General features: G+C 35.5%; 1 long non-coding RNA gene across 1 annotated transcript; it reads right to left on the bottom strand.

The window, feature by feature from the left end:
- Positions 1 to 2,955: 2,955 nt before the first annotated feature.
- LOC102487220 (uncharacterized) lies at positions 2,956 to 21,769 on the bottom strand. Its single transcript, XR_336529.1, has 3 exons — positions 21,694 to 21,769; positions 3,360 to 3,443; positions 2,956 to 3,047 (listed from the first exon to the last, which is right to left on the bottom strand). It is a non-coding gene; the product is annotated as an uncharacterized LOC102487220 (long non-coding RNA).
- Positions 21,770 to 22,003: the final 234 nt, after the last annotated feature.

Below are 22,003 nucleotides of genomic sequence, written 5' to 3'. Positions count from 1 at the left end.
TTAAAGAAGATATTCTTTCCTAAAGTGGAAAAGTCAGTTGCATTGCAAAACATTACGCATGTCTCATTTACTCATTGAGTACACAGACTTTCTGTTGACACTCTACTTGGAAGGAAAGTTTCTCTCTCTTTTTTAGATAAAAAAAAAATGTATGATCACTATCCTATACTTACTCTTTTGAAAATCTAATAATGATCTCTACTATGAATTTCACACAAACTCAAATAAGCAAAGTTTTCATAGAATGTACTTGTGACATTTTCCTTTAGTCTATTTTATGATCAAAATATAAAAATAAATATGTATTTTTATTTCATTATACACTAAAAAGTAAAGAAAACACTGAAAGAAATTAAAGTAGTCCTAATTAATGTTTTTAAGTTTTTCAATATAAATTTTTAATTAACATGCTATTTCCCTTATTTATTTAAACAAATTTATATCCACAGAGAGAGACAGAAAGAGAGACAGCATCCATAACAGAGTCTCCATGCCATGATTCATGCCCAGCTTCAGTCATCCTGGATCATAGGCATGTGTGCATATTCCTAACATCTTTAGGTAAGTTCAAGGCATGTATCTGGGCCCCTCCTATGTGGATCCAATAGCATTATCACACTGGGACAGGTGTTAGCATACTGAATTGCAGTGCTAGAAGCCACATGCCCAAAAGTAGGTTCAGATGCACATTCCAGTGGACCTGAAACAAGTATGCCTAAGATTTTGAACAGCTGAATGACTGAAGGAGAGTGTGTGATGCAACAAAACCTTGTCAATAGTATCTTTCTCCCTCTTTCTAATTCTTCCTCTCTCCTCTATCTGTAATGTAACTATCATAAAAATAAATAAATAGAAAGAAAGAAAGAAAGAAAGAAAGAAAGAAAGAAAGAAAGAAAGAAAGAAAGAAAGAAAGAAAGAAAGACTTTTAAAAAGTACTAGGGGAGAGACTGGGAAATAGTTTGAAGGTTAAGGCACTGGATTCCCACAGAGCTGATCATGGTTCAAGTCCCAGGCCCAGAGACTTGAAAATCAAGCCAGGTGCATGTGAGTGCATGCTCAAGATCCCAAGAGGAGAATGGAGGAGAAGGGACTGCAGCATGGCCATCTTCACTGGGGGATAATTTATATTTCCCTCTGTCATGCTCTGGTAAGTTCATGTGCCCTATGGCAAAACCAAAAAAAAAAAAAAAAAATGCTGGGACCCATAGTTAAGAAAATGTTAGCTTGTTTTATCACATGAGAAAATGATTATGCTTTGCACCTAGAGTCTATTTCAAAATTGGTTTTTATAAGTTCATATTGTTCATTTTCATTGTTCTTAAGGAAAACGAAAATATCATTTTTAAAAATATATAATTTTGCTGTCTATAAGAGCAAGAAGAGAGATTATGAGTTCATATTTTAAATGTAATGTTCTATAAATAAAAGTTAATGAATTCAGATGAATTTCCAGCATCTTACAATTTCTGCTCCTAAAAGATGAGAAAATTTCTAATTAAAAATCTAAAAATCATTTTCTTCAAAATGAAAAACTATGTCTTGATCAAGGTTTTATTATTTTTTTTTCCAAAAGAGTACATGCAGGGACAGATAGAAGAGACAGACAGAAGAGACAGAGGGAGAAAGAGAAAGGAAAAGGAACATGAGAAAGCACCTCCCCATGGAGCATGGTCATGCTTGTCCATTCTCATCCATCTCTCCCTCCTTTCAGGATTTTGAACATACATGCACACGTACCCTACATGTTTCTCAAACTTTGGGTCCAAGACTTAAATGACAGGGTTAGTCAAGTAGGATTCAGTCACCTTAATCACTACAACATGAGCTAGTCCAAACACGTGTTATTTTTAAAGCTATCATTTTGACAAAAATATTTTCAGCAACATGTATAATAAGAACTATAAACATCTAAATCAAAATTCACCTAATTATATGGTTAGATTTGTTCAGCATTCACTTCACTAACAAATCTTCTAGATTTTCTTTTGTGATTAGAAAGTCTCTTCAAATCAAATACTTCTCAGTACATCTTCCACAAACTCTTAGTACTTCTGCATAAATAGAGTAAACTTCTTATTCTCTTCTATATCATAATAAATCTTTAAGTGTCTTAATAGTTACAAATTGCTTAAACCCTACTTTTATTAAATATAATGGATAATTTCACAAGAATGATCAAACTTTGTTATTCTTCTTCAGTGTTATTTGCAGAGTGCTTGTTGACAATAAAATAAAACAGAGAACACAGAAACAAAATAGTAAAGAAGATATTCTTTACTGAAGCAGAAAAGTCAGTTCCATTGTCAAATACTATACTTGTTCCATTTGTTCATTGAGTACATAAATTTTCTTTCAATTAGCACTCTATTTGGAAAGATAGTCACTCTCTTTTTTATTTTTCAATAAAGCACTTAGTTTTGTAAGAGAACGTTACATTCCTTTGTCTGTAAATGTTTCTTCCCTTTTCCCCTTGCACCCACTATCTACCACCCACTCCACTCTCTCTTGTCATAGGGGAAATGCAAATCAAAACTATAATGAGATACCATTTAATCTCAGTTAGAATGTCTGGGATAAAAAAATAAATAAAAAATAAAAGACAAATGTGGGTGATGCTGTATTTAAAAAAGGAACCCTTTTACATTGTTGTTGGGAAATTTTCTCTCTTTTAAAATGTTTAAGACAAGCTTGGCAGTTTCCAAACATGTCTCACTAAAATTCCACATATCATTCTTGATGTCTTTAATTGACAATGTGAAACATAACCTGGTGCTTCAAGACAGGATCTTGCATTAGCACAAAACCACATTTGCACAGTGTTAGCATTTACTTTTGAACTTTTATTTCAAAGAAATTTGCAGTCTGATGCATTTTCAGAATGAACCTAGGCAAATGTTATTTCTCTTCTACCATTTTCAAAGTCATTGGCAACTGAGTCAGGCTTCTTCTCCCCTTCATTTGAATAGCAACATCACTCTCATCCTCCATTGGCATTTATTCTTATGTTAATTAAATTTTCTGGCACCCTCCTTATAATGCAGAACAATCTGAAAACAAGAATTAATAACAAAATTTAAACTTGTCACATAAAGAAGCACTAGGGCTTTTGCATGTCTTCATTTCTGATAATCAAACTGAAGCCAAAATATGTTAATTTGATATTTTAATATTATCTATTATAACCTAGGTCTTGTAGGAATAAAAAGAGCTATCTATAACCTTAAGTACAGAATTTACTCTTTTAGGCTCTCTTAAGAAAAAAGTATGCTTATATATCAAATGATGAGTATTACGGGTCTGTGCCAACATACCTTCCTATATTAGACATTCTGTCATTACTTTGAGTCTGTTGGTCTCACCTGTCTCTTGTCCTGGAGACTGCAGTGAAAGAACTACTGCTAGCTTCCTGAAGAATAATCAGGTGGTCCCCACACTCATTAGGCCTGTTAAAAGAAAAAAAAAAAAAAAAGGCCAATCTAATTGAGTGGAGTTTTAATTAGGCAAATCTTCACATGATTTTAATCAGACAGTTGTCCCCAACCAATTTCCTGACAACTCCCCGTAGCATCCTGGTCAATGGGGTATTTTAAGTTCTGGAAAGGGAAAGTAATATACAAAAAGGAAAATGAAAGGATGAGGTAGAGAAATGACTTGTGTTGGTTACATTCCAAAGTTTGCCTGCGTTAACAAAGTTTGAAAGCCAGGATGCCTGTGATTGGTTGTAACCTAGCAAGCAAGCAAGCAAAAATAATAATAATAATAATAATAATAATAATAATGTCTCTGTTTCCAAAACCAAGCAGCACTATGGAGGCTTGTTCAACAGCCCTTTTTTTTTTTTTTTTTTTTTTTTTTGAGAGGTTTTTGCTAAATGACACATGCACTCTCCAGAAAGGCAGAGAGAGACGGAGAGACGGAAAGTGAGACTCATTCTCCCCAGGCAATCCCTCTCCTCCATTCTCCTCTCAGGATCTTGGCATGCACACACACATACCCGGTGTGAGTTTAAGTCACCAGGTCCGGGACGCAAACCGCAGTCAACTACATGGAAGTCCAGCGACGTAGCCATTTCGCCATCTGCTGGTCCCAGTTCAACAGTCTTTAGCATGACTTTTCTTCATTTCCCCACACTCATCATTTGATACCACAATCGCACCCTACTGAGTGTTCCCTCTGCAATGTGGGAATGTGAGTGAGTTAATGAAAACCTTTGACCAACGGGAAATTTCAACTGAGATATCAAATATTTCCTCTCTTCTCACCCACAGACATTTTAGACATGAAGTCTATTTGGTTTCTCAAGTCACCTAGTAAGGGTCATATAACCAATATTTATACCAGGATTCTAGAATGTTGATTACTCTCTGAATTTCCCTACTTCATTCTACTGTCCCTCACTATTGGCTCAGGGATAGTATGTTCTCATAAAATAAAAGGGTATGAGAAATATGTATAGCATTTTTATTTACTAATAATGAGCAGGCTGAGAGAGCAAAAAAGAAAAGAATGCCTTACAAGCCCTGAAACACCATGATAAAGCTCTGTACACAAGAAGTCATATCCTACATGGCCGACTGTGGTTGAAATCCTGACTCCAGCAGCTTGAAAACTTCCCTGGCATGTGTGTGTAAATGGCCAGGATCCTGATGCTATGGTGAAATGGAGAAAAAATATTGTGGTTTGCCCCATTTGGGGGATTCTTTTCCCCTTCTGTCTCTGGTGAGTGCACATGCCCACTGTTAATGAAAAAAAAAGAAGTTGCATTTTTTTTTAAAAAAGAGAAAAGTTCCCATTTACAATTGCCATATATATACACACACACGTAAGTACCTTAGAATAAATTTTACTATGGAGGTTATAGAGCTCTAATAAACTGTTTTTAAAAATAAATAAAATTATGGGGCCAGCAGTTAGCGTAATGGCTATGTCACTGGACTCCCACGTAGTCGACCGTGGTTTGAGTCCCGGACCTGGCGACTTAAACTCACGCCAGGTGCGTGTGCGTGCGTGCCCAAGATCCTGAGAGGAGAATGGAGGAGAAGGGATTGTGACCATCCCCCCTGGGGGGTAATTTCTCGCTTTCTGTCTCTCTGTCTCTCTCTGTCTGTCTGGTGAGCACATGTGCCCTATAGCAAAAACCTCTTCAAAAAAAGAAGAAAGAAAATCAAAGAAGATACACAGAAGTTAAGAGAAAGGCATTCTTTTTCACAGCTTGGCCAGAAAAACATGAAAAAAACCTTCAAAATCACTAATCAAAAGGGAAATGCAAATCAAACTACAATGAGCTATCTAACCTCAGTCAAAATGACTATTGACAAAAAATTAAGGACAGGTGTTATCAACACCATGAAAAAGGGGAAACCACAGGCAATGCTGGTGGCATGTACACCCGTGCAGCTGCTCTGGAAAATAGTACAGTCTTCAGAAATCTAAACAAAAGACCACCTTTTACCTCAGTAGTCTTATTGTAGATTATATACACAAATGATAGGCAATCAATCAATCCAAGAGATATTTGCACATTCATGCTTACTACAGTATTAGTTATAATAGGTACAACATGGACTCAGCCTAAATGCCCCACAACCAATGAATGGAGAAAGAATGGTATTTATACATCATGGGATACTACTCAGCCAAGAGAAAACTCTTCATTCCAAAGAAAAAGTGAATGGATTCAGAAAAATACAATACAAAGTAAAATAATTCAAAAAATATACTGTATGTCCACACGTAATACTGAGCTTTCTCATTAGGGGAAGCTAAAGGACTCAATGGCATAGAAATAGAAAGAGTAATGGAGATACTAGATATTAGATACTGGATGAGGGGAAGAGGAAAGGATGAGATGAAACTGTTTAAAAGATACTAAACTACATGTATATACGTCAAATAGATATTTTTAAAGAATTATCTGTTCAAATTTATTATTATTATTTCTCAAATTTGACCAGAGAGAGCCAGAGTGAGAAAGAGAGAAGGAAACGGAGAAAGTAAGCCCCCCCCCACCCGCCACACCACCTGCTGGTCCTTGGGGAATAGGTTTTGAGGCTGTGTAACACAGTAGAGTAATGAAAATATATTATTTGTAAAATAATATATATATATCATACAAATAATATACATACACATTATCCAAAAATATATATATCCCAAAATCAGTAGATTGATTAAAAATCAGTAGAGTGATTTTTGGATATGCACAAAACAACGTGGTGTTAAATGCTGGAGATGGTGAAGGCACTTACATCTTTGATTTGATTATTACACACTGTACACATACTTAGAACACTATACTGTACCTCACAAAGATATAAAATACTTATAAGTAAATTGAAATTACAACTGGAAAGAAAAGTCCAAGAAGAGTCCTTAGTGAAGATGACGAGACCAGTACAGTCCCTGACTTCTTTTCCTCTCCTATGCTTTGGTGAATCAAGTGAGAGATGTGTGTCTAATACCCTGGAAAATAAAAGTTTTAGAAACAAACAAGAGCCATTATTTACTCTTTTTTGAGATTATATAAGAGAAACTAAATAATAGGAATTTTCCCCATTATTTTAAAAATTATATAAGTTAGCTAGTGGCATAGTGGTTAAGATGGCTAGAACTCACATAGCTGACTATAGGTTTGAATCTTGGACCCAGGTACTTGTAAAACATGTAATCTGTGTGTGTAGATGTACCCAAAATACTAAGAGGAGAATGGAAGAGAAGAGATTATGGTATGACCATCCTCTCTGGGGAGTGAATTCTCAATTTTCCCCTTTCTCTTTCTGTCTCTCTCCAGCAAGCACATGTGCCTTATAGCAAAACATAGAAACAAGTAAACAAAAAAACACAACTTGTAGAAATCTATGTTAAATATACATTTTTCAATTAAAAAAACCACAATCTTTTGGTAAATATATAATTAATTCACCCAAGGGATCCTTTTTAACATTTTACTTTAACAGTATGAGAAAAAATATAGATATGTATTAAAAATTCAATATATATAGACACACACAAATGCACACACACAACCTCATCATTACCAATAACTTATGCCTATACGTACTCACACCAAGATATTCTTTTCCTAAAAAGATTACATATTAAATTTAATTTCAACATTGACAATAGTTTATCCTGCATTACAGGAATTGAATATCAGATCATATTAGAAGTTGAGAACTATACAAAAAATAAGACCATGGAGAAAGAGATGGGGTGTAGTGTGGTATTGGGAAGGAGGATGATTATTGATATATTAATGGATGTCAGAAAACAAGCTATTTTATTCAACAGATATAATTATTTGAATAGAAAAAGTATATAACAAAAGCAACAATGTAGAGATGACTATTTTGTTTTAAAATCTGACTATGCATACTCTTATTTATTTATTTTTAAGAGGTTTCTGCCTTAGACCATCTTCATTCAATGGAGAGAGCGAGACAAAGGCAGTGAGAGAGAAAGTGAGAAATCACTCCTCAGGAGCGATGGCCACAGCACAATCCCTTCTCCTCCATTCTCCGCCTGGGATCTTGGGCACACACGGTAGTTTCCGGCATGATTTTCAAAACACTGGGCCGGGACTCGAATTGTGGTCAGCCTTGAGGGAGTCCAGCAACGTAGCCACTATGCCATCTACTGGTCACAATACTCTTTTTAAAAAGTATGCTAGTTAGGGGACCAGCAGATGGCATAATGGCTACATTGCTGGATTCCCATGTAGTCGATAACGGTTCAAGTCTTGGACCTGGTGGCTTAAACTCACACCAGGCATGTGTGAGTGTGTGCCCAGACTCCAAAGAGGAGAATGCAGTAGAAGGGATTGTGGTGTGGCCATACCTCCTGGGGGGTGATTTCTCTTTTTTTGTCTCTCTGTCTCTCTCTGCCTTTCTGGAGCGTGCACGTGCCCTATAGCAAAACCTCCCCAAACCAAAAAATAGTATGCTAATTTTATATCATATTCTAAACAATATTGGTCGTTCACACATAATTTCAGTTGGAATAAATTCTTTTTCATCACTCTTTCTAGGCATTGAGATAAAAGTTATAAGCAATTTAAAAAAAAATTGTTTATTTCTTCCATGTGAGAGAGAGAAGATGAATGAGCAGACCGAATAGGTTTTGGACACTGTGAACCCCCTTAGATACACCTTAGATCATGGCATTCTTGTGCCCTGCATTAGGGAGATCCCTGGAACGGAACTAGAACCTTCTCCTACGTGAGTCAGTCTCACAGAGCATTGTGTTTTACCGCAATACCAGCACCTGTCCCCAATATATATATATATATTTTTTTTTTTTTGGAGAGATTTTCACTGTAGGGCGCGTGCGCTCACCAGACAGACAGAGACATAGAGACAGAAAGCGAGAAATCACCCCCCAGGGGGGATGGTCACGCCGCAATCCCTTCTCCTCCATTCTCCTCTCGGGATCTTGGGCACGCACGCACACGCGCCCGGCGTGAGTTTTAAGCCACCAGGTCCAGGACACGAACCGCGGTCGACTACGTGGGAATCCAGCGACATAGCCATTACGCTAACTGCTGGTTCCCCCCAATATTTTTTATGTGAAAAAAAGAAAACTATATTTTGAAGCTAATTTATTATAATAATTGTGTTTTCTTTTCTTCCTGAGAGACATGTTTAAATCTTTTTCAGCTAATAACGTAAAGTGAATAGGGGGTAAACAAGTTTCAGGACTGTTACAAAAAAGATCTGTATTTGCCATTATTTGTAGCTTTTGTGATTGACAATGATAAAAACATATCCATGGAATGACATACATTTTGAAAGGTGTGCACTTGATTAAATATCTTATGGCCATGTGAAGAATTAGAGTGTCTAATTGACCCTCTTCATATGTTTATGTAGGTCAATGATTTAATTTTTCACCTTTATTTAAGTTTTGCTTTTGATATACCAAGTGTTCATGGTTATTAATGTTGCAGTTTAATTGCATAAATCAGAAGGTAGTTAATTCTGTACTCCGTGTTTAGCTAATATAGTAATGCCATTCCCATTCCACTTTAAATGGATAGCATAATTTTGGTGATTAGAAGAAAAATGGAAGGAAATGTCAAACCAGAAGCCATGTCTGTTATCACTCATATTGCATTTGGTTAAAACAAATCCTCCATTTTAAATATTACTTCAATATGCATTGTCCGCTATTTCTCTCAGAGAAGAAAATTATAATGCTTATTCAGTTCTTGGCACACTCCGTTTCCTAAAACTGAACTCAAGAAAAGAATTGTAGTGGCAGTGCATTTATTTGACAAACTAATTGAAGCTGCACAATAAGTCAGTCCGATTTCCAAGGACAGAGAGGTTAATGGAGTGTGCTTCTCTATACTTGCACAATAGCTGAGTTTTCTTTACTGAAATAGCTGTGATTTCTTATATTAGTAGTTACATTATTCAAGCAGCAAAGATATATTTGAAAGGAAAACTTAATCATTATAAAATAACCCTGTTTTAGAAAATGCAGTTCACAAACTTACTCTGAACACATGTCATGTCCTTGTCAAATAATACAAAATGCATGGTTCTTATTCTCTCTGTTAAAAACTGTTGTGATTTGAACCTGAATGTATTTAGTGGGACAACACAAGCGGAGCACAGTTTAGACAAGTGGTATTTAGTCTATTACATTGCCACTGCAAAGAGAAACACGAGACCTTTCTTTTTGTTACAATTCAGCTCTAGTCAAAATTGTGTCAAGTGTACGTCAATGGCATTTTTAAAATATTAAGGTAATGTTTGAAAACCAGGTGACCAGCAAGTAGAATTCATTTGAAACAATAAATTGAAATAGAAAAGGACAAGGTATGAATATATACATCAATCTAAAAATCTAAACTTTTATTTTAATGTTGTGGATTTTCCTATTTTCAAAATAGGAAAATAATTGAATTTTAAAAAATTGAGAGATGAATAAAACATGGTTATTTCTATGATCAATATGGTATTTTTTAATATGAATTTAAGTGTATTTATAATGTCCACAAAATTTCTAGCATTCTGGATTGTACAAAGACTTTAAACATTATATTTTTCTCTTTTTAAAATACAAAAATAATGCAGGCTTAATCATGTATTTATCAGTTCAACAAACATTTTTTTTTTGAGAGATTTTTCTCACTATAGGGCGCGTGCGCTCGCCAGACAGACAGAGAGAGACATAGAGACAGAAAGTGAGAAATCATCCCCCAAGAGGGGATGGTCACGCCGCAATCCCTTCTCCTCCATTCTCCTCTCGGGATCTTGGGCACGCACGCACACGCACCCAGCGTGAGTTTTAAGCCACCGGGTCCGGGACACGAACCACGGTCGACTACGTGGGAGTCCAGCGACATTGCCATTACGCTAACTGCTGGTTCCCAGTTCAACAAACATTTGTTAGGCTTCTCTTATGTGGCAGGCACTGTTGTAAACCTTGGAAATTAATCAGTGAACAAAACAGAAAGATCCCTGTCCTGAAAGGACTCGAAAGGAGATTACAAGCAAGAAAAATAGGCAAGTTAAACATCAATAAAATAATGGTAAATGCTAAAAAAAAAATAATAGGGAAGAGAAGAGGATATAACAGGTCAGAGGTGGAGAGGAGGAGACCGGGTAGACATTTAAAGAGTTCCGTAGTAAGGAGTTTAGAACATAGAAAGTGTTCTGGAAGAAATCTTTCAAAATCTCTTATTATGTTTCATTCATGGTCAACCAATGTGTACATTCTGGTTAAATCTCTAAATATTTCCCCTTTAACATTCATTCTTACAGAATAAAAATCGTGGTTTACATAGAGTTTTCATTAGAATTTTAAATTGAAAATGCTTCCAGTACACTATCTAATTTCCTAAATTTTTATTCATACTATTCTGTTGATTAGTATAAATTAATTTAAATCATGCAATAAATTTTAATTTCTAAGAGCCTATATCATTTCTAATTATACTCTATAATCTAAATACATTATATTATACATGTTGTTAATACCACTATAATCAAAATGTAATGCTAACGATCTTAAAATATTTTTGCAGTGAATTCTTTTTTTCAATTGTATTTTATTTAATAATACCTTATTTACATTTAACTGTTGTGCATTTTTGTGCATGCATAATGTACACATCTTGATGAGTTTGGACATCAAGATAGCATTGCCACTATCAGGATGCTAAATAGATCCACCTCCTGCAAAACTTTCCTTGTTCTTTTGTGTGTGTACCATTTGATTGTTTGCTGTGTGTGTGTGTGTGTGTGTGTGTGTGTGTGTGCATGCGTGGTATGAACATTTACCGTGAGATCCACCCTCTAAATTTATTAATATAGTATTGCTATCTATAGGTACTATGTTGTACAACAGATCCTTAGACCATATTAATCCTGCATAACAAAAACTTTTATGTCCAAGGAGGAATAATACCCATTTCCATCTCCTGATCCTGGAATCTCATTCTATTTCCTGCTTCTGTGATTTTCACTATTTTAGATACCTCATAAAAATGAAATTCTGTATTTATCCTATTGTGACTGGCTTGTTTCATTTGGCATAATGATCTCAAGGTTCACCCATGTTATTGCATATGACAACTTTTTTTTCCCCTTATTCAGGTTGAATGATCTTCCAGTGTCCTTTCATGCCATATTTAAAAAATCTATCAACATATAATTAAGCTGTCTCGATATCTTGGTTGTTGTAAACTATACTTCAATGAATGTGGGAGTGCTCATATTTTCTCAAGATTCTCACTTCAATTTCTTTGGTTAAATGCCCAGATATGCAATTTCTGAATCATCATGAGAGTGTGTGTGTGTGTGTGTGTGTGTGCGTGTGTGTGTGTGTGCGTGTGCGTGTGTGTGTGCGTGTGTGTGTGTGTGTGCGTGTGTGTGTGTGTGCGTGTGTGTGAGTTTAGAAATCTTTTATACAGTTTTTTTAATACACTTATGGTCTTTTCCCCTATATAAGTATAAAGAAACCATCTAGGTTTTTTGCAGTTACCCTGTTGAAAAGGCATCATATTTGTCAGTAGAGTTCCCAAATTCAAGATTTATAATTTTTTATCTCCATGGTATAAGTTATGTGATGCCCTATAAATTGATAATTGAGCTGAGAAGTTTCATCAAAATCAAGTTCATTTTTCTTAAACTTTCACAAGTCTAATTCACAGATGGTAAGTTAAAGAAGGCCTAATAAATAGAAATCTCTCTTTTTGTACACATGCAGAATTCTTTTTTTTTTTTTTTGGAGAGGTTTTTCACTATAGGGCACGTGCACTCGCCAGACAGACAGAGAGAGACATAGAGACAGAAAGCGAGAAATCACCCCCCGGGGGGGATGGTCACACCGCAATCCCTTCTCCTCCACCATCCTCTTGGGATCTTGGGCACGCACGCACACGCACCCGGCGTGAGTTTTAAGCCCCTGGGTCCGGGATGCGAACTGTGGTCGACTACGTGGGAGTCCAGTGACATAGCCATTACGCTAACTGCTGGTTCCCACACATACAGAATTCTTGAGACGTCATCATCATCCTCCTCATTGTTGCTGTCAGTTCTCCACAGGTTTTACAGGCCAGGCTCAATGGTCTGCATTTAAACACATCATCTCACATCTGCCTAACAACCACCTTGTGATATAGGTAATATTAGTATCCATTAGCATTTCACAGATGTTGAGACTTGGTGAGCTTATTCAAGATAGCACTGACAAGTGATGAAGATACTTAATATTTGAATTTAATAAATATATATACTATGGAATATCTTGAATAATGTCATTTTCCCCAAGCACCTGTGAGAGGTACTTTAACACTGATCACATAAAAAATCTGACATAAAGTTTTGATGAAATTCCAAAAGTATATTTATAAGTTAGATTTTGTAAATATAATTGAACTAAAAATGTTTAAAAGAAATCAATTAGCAATAAAAAAATCTCATTTTACTATGTAAAAAATAAATTAGGGGCCAGCCTTGTAGTACAAAAGTAAAGCGCCTTGTGTTTGGAATTGAATCCGACGTGGCTGGTCACTGAATGAAAGCAGGCACGCTGGCTTAAGAAACTTGTTGACACTGGTCCCTTGGTTCCTAGGACCCTGACAGAATGAAGAAATGGGGGGGGGGGGGAATCAGGACACACTCTATTGGAGAGTTTTCTTGAATATAGATGTAAAAATTCTCAACAAGATACTAGCAAATTGTATCCAACAACATATAAAAAAGGTCATACATCATGACCAGGCATGTGTTTTTTGGAGAGGTTTTTGCTATAGGGTGCATGTGCTCGCCAGAAAAACAGAGAGAGACAGAGAGACAGAAAATGAGAAATCCCCCCCTAGGGGTGATGACCATGCCACAATCCCTTCTCCTCCATTCTCCTCTCGGGATCCTGGGCACGCACGCATACATGCCCAGCATGAGTTTTAAGCCACCAGGTCCGGGGCTCGAACTGGGGTCGACTATGTGGGAGTCCAGCGACATAGCCATTACGCTAACTGCTGACAACCAGGCATGCTTTTTATTCCAGGGATGCAGAGTTGGTGTTCTTTCTTCACTCATCAGGGGACATATTCCTTGGCAATAAAATCAATCAATAAATAAGAAATAAATATTTTTGAAATTACTGGGACAGTTAAATGATTAAATCATTTGGTAATAAATTAAAATGAGAACACTAACTTCTGCTAGTTTTGAATTTGCCTTTAAATGTATTTTTTACATTTTCACATACATTTAATGGTAGACAAGTTACTCTTGCTTCATTTTGATCTTGCTTGAGATAAATCTTATAGGTATGGTACTCAGAGTTTTTAACATGTACATAATTGCATTACTTGTTTACAATAGTCATGTAGATTTTCTAAATTGCTATGAATGCATTATTTTTCTTATTATATATATATATAATAATATTTCTGTTTAACATAACCAAATCTTCCCTATATAGAGTAATTTATTATTTTTGATAATAGCATATGACTGGACAAGATTACTTCTAGTGAAAAATAGGAGCTATTAATTTATTGACTATCTCATGTATTTCTGAAACCAGTTTTATAGCCAATCTTCCAAACATCACTTTTTACTGTTATATATTTATAGGTTACCTGTCATTTATTTTAGAATATCTAAATACTAGAGAAAAAACTGTAGTCAGATTTTAGAACTAGATAGAAATATCTACTTGTATAATACAAATGTACTAAAGAGCTATAAGTTTAAACGGCTAATCAAAGTGTAATGAGTAAGCTAAATTAGGCCAGGGATCACAAAGCAAATGTCTGTTGTCCATGGAATATCTTCATTTTTGTTTGTCATGTGATAGAATCATAAGGAAACTAAATGTTCTATAGGGTATACTACATTGTCACATTTTTTATCATCTTTATCGAAATTAATAAAAAAGCAACACATAATTTGAGTTGTAAAGCATATACTTTGAAAAAATCACAGATTTAATAGAAAATTTTTCAACATGTTTACTAGATAATTACTGTTAAAAAATCACATTAACATGAAATGTCTTTAGAAATATGTACATCAGGGACCAGCAGTTAGCGTAATGGCTATGTCATTGGACTCCCACGTAGTTGATCATGGTTCGTGTCCTGGACCCGGTCACTTAAAACTCACGTTGGGTGCATGTGCATGCATGCCCAAGATCCCGAGAGGAGAATGGAGGAGAAGGGGTTGTGGCATGGCCATCCCCCCTGGGTGGTGATTTCTCATTTTCTGTCTCTCTGTCTCTCTCTGTCTGTCTGGTGAGCGCACGCACCCTATAGCGAAAAACCTCTCAAAAAAAAAAAAAAAAAGAAATATGTACATCAGAAATTGATGCCCCATGTGGCTAATTTGTGACTTTTAAAATATATTGAAATTATTTATATATAGATATTTCATAGATTCAGCATTAGTTATTAGATTCTTAGGGCTGTTGTAACAAAGTACCACAAACTGAATGACTTAAAACAATAGAAGGTATTGTTAACAGATGGGACAGTGTTGAGCTGAGTTGTGAAATTCTTGGTTCTTTGGGTCCAGATCACTAAATTAGAGATCTGTCCCTAGGTGCAAAATGAAACTGCAACCACGAATGAAGTAGGTAGAAAGGAAGGTTTAATAGAAAGAAAGGAATGGAAAGAAAGAAAGTACACCAAAAAGGTTGTTGGGCGGGCGGATTGCCAAGTGGCAACCGTGCTTACTAGTTAACCGTCATTTTATTACTAGAGGTCATGAATATTCATTAGTGGGAGGGTCCTTACGCTGCCTACAGTCTTCCTTTAAATTTGAATCCATACGTTTTCTCCTGCGCCTGCGCACCTTCCTCACAAGTAAAGAATGAGGAATTTGATCACCTAATTGCACAAGGTGCCCAATGCGAGCCAGGTTGTCCCAATTAGATTGCCTAGTTAGTCTATTGCCCTAATAGAAATTGGGGCATTGACCAAAAATGCTTGCTTAGGTCTTTTTGATAAGAGAAATATCTACGAATTATCCCTGTGTACTTCCCTCAGGCCCCAAGGAAGGAAGATGGTAAATTGCCTCACCGTCTTGGAGCCCGGAGCTAGATGAGCCTTTCGCTTTTCTCTTAGGACTGCCGGCTCACAGCCAACTACCTGCCTACCACAGTATTAACTCATAGTTTCACAGCTAGAGCTCTAAGATCAAGATGCTAGAAGAGCCCAGTGTCTGAATGTTAGGAAAGAGTCCTTGGCCTCTTCCTAGCTTCTAGCAGTAACCAGGCACCTTTGGAATTCTTGGCTTAGAGACATCACTTCAAGCTCTGCTTCTGCCATGACAGGATGCTCTTTCTGTGTGCCTCTGTGTCATCATATGGCTTTTTTGCAAGGGCATCAGTCAGTGGACTTAGGACTCCCACTAATCTGCATGATCTCATCTTAATTAATTACATCTGAAAAAATATTTCCAAATAAAGTCACACGAGGTTATGAATAGGCATGAATCATTTAAGTGTTGGTAGTAATTCATTACTGTATATTTGATATTCTATCTTTTGAGGCAAAAAATCACACAATAATAACAGTGCTTTTTCTTTTCTTTTGCCCAAATCCTCATTTAATTAAAGGGATGCTAATATGTGAAATCAATAATTACACTTGGAATAATCAAAGTACATCTAGTTGAAACAGGATCAGGGTCTGGAACTCTCCCTTACAATACCCGCATAGCTTTTCTTCAATGTGAAAGTCTCTGCAAAAGACACAAAATTTTCTATTGCAAAGGAAGCTATTAATTGGATTAATGTTAAGTGGAATCTGAGAGAAGGAAATGAAATACTTCTAAATTATTACGTGAATTATGCTGTTCCTTTAAAGTGATAACAATTGCTGACAACAGCTTTGGCAAATATAAAATTAATTTTAGTTTCTCCATCTTTTTTTGGCATGAAGTGATTCTATATTATATGCAGACATTCTGTCTTACCTTGGGTATTTTAGAAAGTAATGAGAAATGTCATTCAAGGATGTTTGAAGGACTAGAGATCAGGGAGTGAAAAGCTCTTTGATCTTCCTTTGAGTAAAGGACTTATCAAATTGGCAAATGTTACTATAAAATACAATATAAATCCCATTAACTGAGAAAAAAAACCTCATATATTGGTACAACATTCAATGGAAAAAAATGGAATTTACTATCATAGAACCTTAATAACAATATGGATCTACAGGAAAGCTAAAAGCCAACTTTTCATGTCAGTATAAAATATAGTTTCTTTTCATTAGTTTGAAGTTGTGATTGTAATGTATTGTATATAGAGTTTGAAGAACTATATGGGTGTGCAATAGAGATGTACAATGATTAAATATAAACAAGGAATCATAAAATTAAAAAATAAAGTTATGCTAAAAATCATGGGACAACTTTTTAAATTAGAATGATCTGGCTTGTTTTGTGTCATTTACCAGTGGTAACTTGGCATAAATTGATTATAAAATAGTAGAGCAAAAAAAAAAAAGATAGTTAATCAAAATAGTCTTATATCTCATAATAACCCCCAGTATCGTCATAGCAAAGAGAATCATCAGCATTTTCAAATAAATATGTGGTGATGCTGTGATTTTCTAACTAAGATCACTTTCTTATATTTTATTATATCAATATATTCATGAGGGCTAAGAAAAAAATCATCTACACTCTATTCAGTCAACAAATCAATTGATTAGCTTGTTACCTGAAGAAGCTCCACACATTGACTTATTCAGCAGTTACTATTTGAGTTTTTGCAAATTTTGAGTCAGTATTCTATGTGCTAGAGATTCCCAAGTAAAGAAAGATACAAAAGAAGAAAAGAAAAGAGAAGAAAAGAAAAGAAAAAAAGCCTCATGGGGCCAACAGGTGGCATGGTGGTTGAGGTGCCGGACCACCACAAGGCAAATAGCGGTTTGAGTCTTGGATCTAGTGGTTTGAATTCCTTGCTGCGTTTGTGTACGTACAAGTCCAGAACCCCAGGAGGAGAATGTTGGAGAGGGTATTGTGGCATGACCACCTAACCTGGGTGTGATTTCTCTTTTTCCCTCTCTGTGTCTCTCTTGTGTGTCTCTCTCTGGCAAGCCCTTGTGCCTTATAGAAAAAACCTTAAAGAGAGGGAAATGATGCCTCATGGAAATCACATGTTAGTATAAGAGGCAGATCACAAAAACAAAACAAATAAATCATATAGCATTATAGAGACTTGTAAGTACATGCAATAAATAAATAATTGATACAAGAATTTAGAATTAGCTACATGTATATAAAATGAATTCTAATTAGAAAACTCACGAAGAAGATGCCCTTTGATCAACGGTTTGCAAACAGGAAAAAGGAGCCATGGAGATAGCTAAGAAGGAACATTACAGGTAGAAAGACCAGTTAGAGGAGAATCCCTGAGACAGGGACATACCTAATGGGCTTAGACATTAGCAAGACTAGGTTGTGTCTATGGTGAAGGAAACATGATAATAGATTAGCCACAGAGACGCCAAGGAGCCAAGCAAGTCATGGAGTTGAAACATGTGTTCATTATCATCCACCAATGACAAATACTAAAGTGTCTCAGGCCCATGAATCGTGTTACCAGACATTCAACAAGGTTTTTTAGTCTAAAATAATATGAATGATTTATTTTTGGATAATTCCATATACAAATATACTAGAAAAATTGTTTGAAGCTGCTATGTATTAAGATAATTTGTTCTTCAGCTTAAGAAAACAAATGCACACTTGGGAAACAGAAATGGATGCTAGAAAATAAACCTGAAATGTAAGAGTGTGTTTGAATCTAGAAAATAGATGTTAAGAAGAATTACAGTATAAGTCTGAAGTACTTTAGGAAACTGTTCAGCCTTGTGCTCTTTGATAAGGCTGGACATGGAGGTTTATAGAAAAAGTGATATATAAAGGTTATTAGAAAATAGGGAAGGGGGATCATGGTAATATAGTGAAAGAAAGTTTAGAGCACTATCAGTAAAATTATATAACAATTACATAAATGGATAATCAGCCTAAAGCAGTCAAATATTGTGAAATATGTGAGATTTGACCATTTGCAGGTAACAAGTGAGGCTGTTACAATTCTGTTGATGCTAGCAGAAGACCTCAAGCTAAGCCAAAGACATTTTACTCAAAATATTGCATGCAACAAATTTCATATTTGTTCCAATTTTCTTTGTTCCCCAAATCTCAGGGGTGATTTCAAGTGATCCATCAGAATGTTGTACAGAAACAGGGTTTTGTTACAACTGGAGAACTGCTTTTTAAAACCTGATTTTATGAGAGAGCTGCTAGCAAACCTTACTGGAAAAATAATGGTGATCTTTCAGTGATGTCTGTTTGCTTATCTCTAGAACTTCATATGTCAAAGAAACTGGCATAGTTCTGTGAACAATAGTAAGATAGGGAAAATATGGTGGAATAGTCAAGAGATCCCGATGTAACCAGAAGGTTCTTTATAAGTGAAAGAGAAAAGCAGAAATATTGGACTAAGAGCAGTGCAACTTTAGAAAGACTTCACTGGCTATTGTTGGCTTTGAAAATAGATGGAGCTTAAAAAGCCAACAAAGTAAATTTTCCTATAAAATATCTAGAAATGAGTACAAGTCTGCTTGCACCTTGGTTTTAGCCCAGTGACACTTGTTTTGGACTTTTTCTCTCCATAATTGTAAGATCACAAACTTATGTTGGTATAGCTCACCATGCTTGTGATAACTTTTTATAGCAGCTTTAGGAAACTATTATAGGTATTGGTATCTGAAAAAGGTGTGCTGCTGTAACTAGTGTTTAAAAATGTGGAAGTGGTTTAAGAACTAAGAAATACTTAAGAGATTGGAATATCTTGATTGCCATGCTAGAAAAGCTTAGATTGGCCACAGAGTGTAGGCAGAGATATAAACATTTAAAACACTACTAGTTAAAGCTCACAACAAAGTGATGAGCACAATATATTGGTTTGTGGGAAAAGTCTAGACACATTTTTTTAAATAAAAAAAACATAGGAAAAAACCCTCATGACTTTTCTGACAACCTAATAGAAAAACCTGCATCATCTTGTAGGTGGTGTGGTGGTTAACGTGCTGGATTCCCACATGGCTGATGATGGTTCAAGTCCAGGACCTAGTGGCTTACATTCTCACTTTCCTTCTCTCTCTATTTCTCACTAGTGAGCACACTCGCCCTATAGCAAAGTTAAAAATAGTAATAATAATAAATCAAATTAAATAATTGATTATTTTTTAAAAGAAAATTTCTGACTTACTATGAACAGACTTGGTAGAAATAGGGGCATTGAAGGTGTTGATGCTGTGGGTTCATATAGAAATGAGAAGTATCATATTAGAAACTGGAAGAAAGAAGATTCTTGTTAGATAGTGGCAGGAGGATTAGCTGAATTGTGTCCTGTGGTTAGGAGGAAAGCGAACTTTGTGAAAGATGAACTTCATTAGAAGAGGTATCCAAGAAAAAATTGTAAGGTGTGCCCTGGTTGTTTCTTGGTGCTCATAGTAAAATGTAGAAGGAAAGAAAGACACTGGGGAAGAATGAGAAGAAACTAGTACAGGATAATTTGAAAATTTTCAGCCTATCCAGATTGCAAAAGATGCTATAATAAAAGGTTCATTGTCCAAAGTCATGCTCTAGAAAGAAGCATGTGACTGGAAAGCTCTTTGTTAATGGTTAGGAAGGGATTAGAGGTTTCAGTGCTCATTCACACAGAGCCTCTTTGAAGAGAGCAGGCATGTGAATCAGGAATTTGCTTATCATCTTGACAAAAGCCAATGCTAAATAATAAATTATTCAGAAAATATCTGTGAAGTAGCCTCTTATCTAATAAGACAAATCCTCATGACATACATGGGAAGCTTATGAACATCTGAAAAGTTTTTACCAGCAGAAAAAATGCCAGTTCAGATCAAAAGAGACAGAGAGAAATGAGACAAAAGCTGCTGGTTTCCCAAGATTTTATAACCAGGAAATCGACATAATTATACTTTGTTGTAAAAGTGTGCTACATTCCTAAAACAAAACAAAACAAAACAAAACAAGATAAAATAAAGCAAAAAACGAGAGCTAACTGCAAAGATAAAGAAGACTGTAAGGTCACAATGGGAAGCCCTGAATTAAAGTGGATTGTTTCTAAGCTTCGAATCCTAGTGTTATTGCCCAGCAGAATTTCAAAATTGTTGGGACTGCTGATAACTTTTTAAATCCATTAATTTTCTCCCATTTTTGCATGGGAATGTCCATAACTGCTATCCTATCTCTATTCACCATTGGATTTTGGGAGCAAATGATAAGTTTTCTAGTTTCACAGACTCATAGAAGGGATACAGTTTTGACCCAGGGTAGATTATCCACAGAGCCTAATTAGGATAGTGGTCATGAAGACCAGAATGTTAATCAATGCTGTAATTTGTTCTAATCTTTTTAAGATATTGCTGTGGGATCATTTTATTTTGCATATGGGAAGGAACAGAAATCTTCAGTTTCCAAGAAAAAGACTTGAGTGACAAAATAATGACTTCTCAAAGATCTCTATGTTCTCAGCCCTAGAACCTGTTAATATATTAATTTACATGGCAAAAGATACTTTTCATATGTGAATAAGTTAAGGATTTTGAGATTAGTCTGGATTTCCTGTAATTACTGGCATCCTTATAAGTGAAAGAAGAAAGCAAGACAGTCAATGTTAGAGAAGCAGCATAAGAAAGACCAGATCAGCCATTCATGGCTTCAAAAGTGGGATGGGGCCATAAGCCAAGGAATGAAAGCAACCTTGAGAAGCTGGAAAAGTCAAGAAAATGAATTATTTCTAACTTTCAGAAAGAAATGCAACTATTTTTACACATTGATTTTAGCTTGGTGAAACACAATTCCTATTGCTTATCCTCAGAACTATTAATAGAGTCATATATATGTAAATTATACACATGTATACATATATAGCATGTGGCTGAAAATGAGGGCCTCCAAAAAGTGCATGTAAAATACCTATTAAAAATATTGTGCAGAGGTTTTAAATTTTCTTAGCATAGGATAAACTAGGGTTTTAATTTCATTTTCCATGAACCTTTTGAAGTCTATTTGTACTATACACACACACACATGCACACATGTAAATTTAAGTAACCAAGTTTGCTTCAGCAGCAACAGAAAACTAATACAATGATCCATAAATATTTACTACAGGAGACATGAACTTTCTTACCATGGGCTGCCATCTTGAACAGAGATACTGTCTCATTTTCCAAAGTAGATTTTGATGTGAACATCCTTGAAAAGATTTCAGAAGTGTAGAAACACCACCAGTTGATTTATGTAGAATAATTTCCCCAGTTAGGAGATTTCCAATTATAGCATTGAAACTGCTTCCTGGTTTCTTCTTCTGATATATAGTAATATGTGAGAGGAATGAAAAAATAAAGGAAGTACTTTTAAACAATATACCAACACTTGATGCTTTTGAAAATTCTCAAACTTTCTATTGGGCAAAGGATGCTAAAATTTCAAGAAAATAT

This window comes from Tupaia chinensis, unplaced genomic scaffold (genome assembly GCF_000334495.1).
Source record: "Tupaia chinensis unplaced genomic scaffold, TupChi_1.0 Scaffold139612_1, whole genome shotgun sequence".
NCBI classification, from domain to species: Eukaryota; Metazoa; Chordata; class Mammalia; order Scandentia; family Tupaiidae; genus Tupaia; species Tupaia belangeri.
This window is presented reverse-complemented; position numbering and strand designations above follow the sequence as displayed.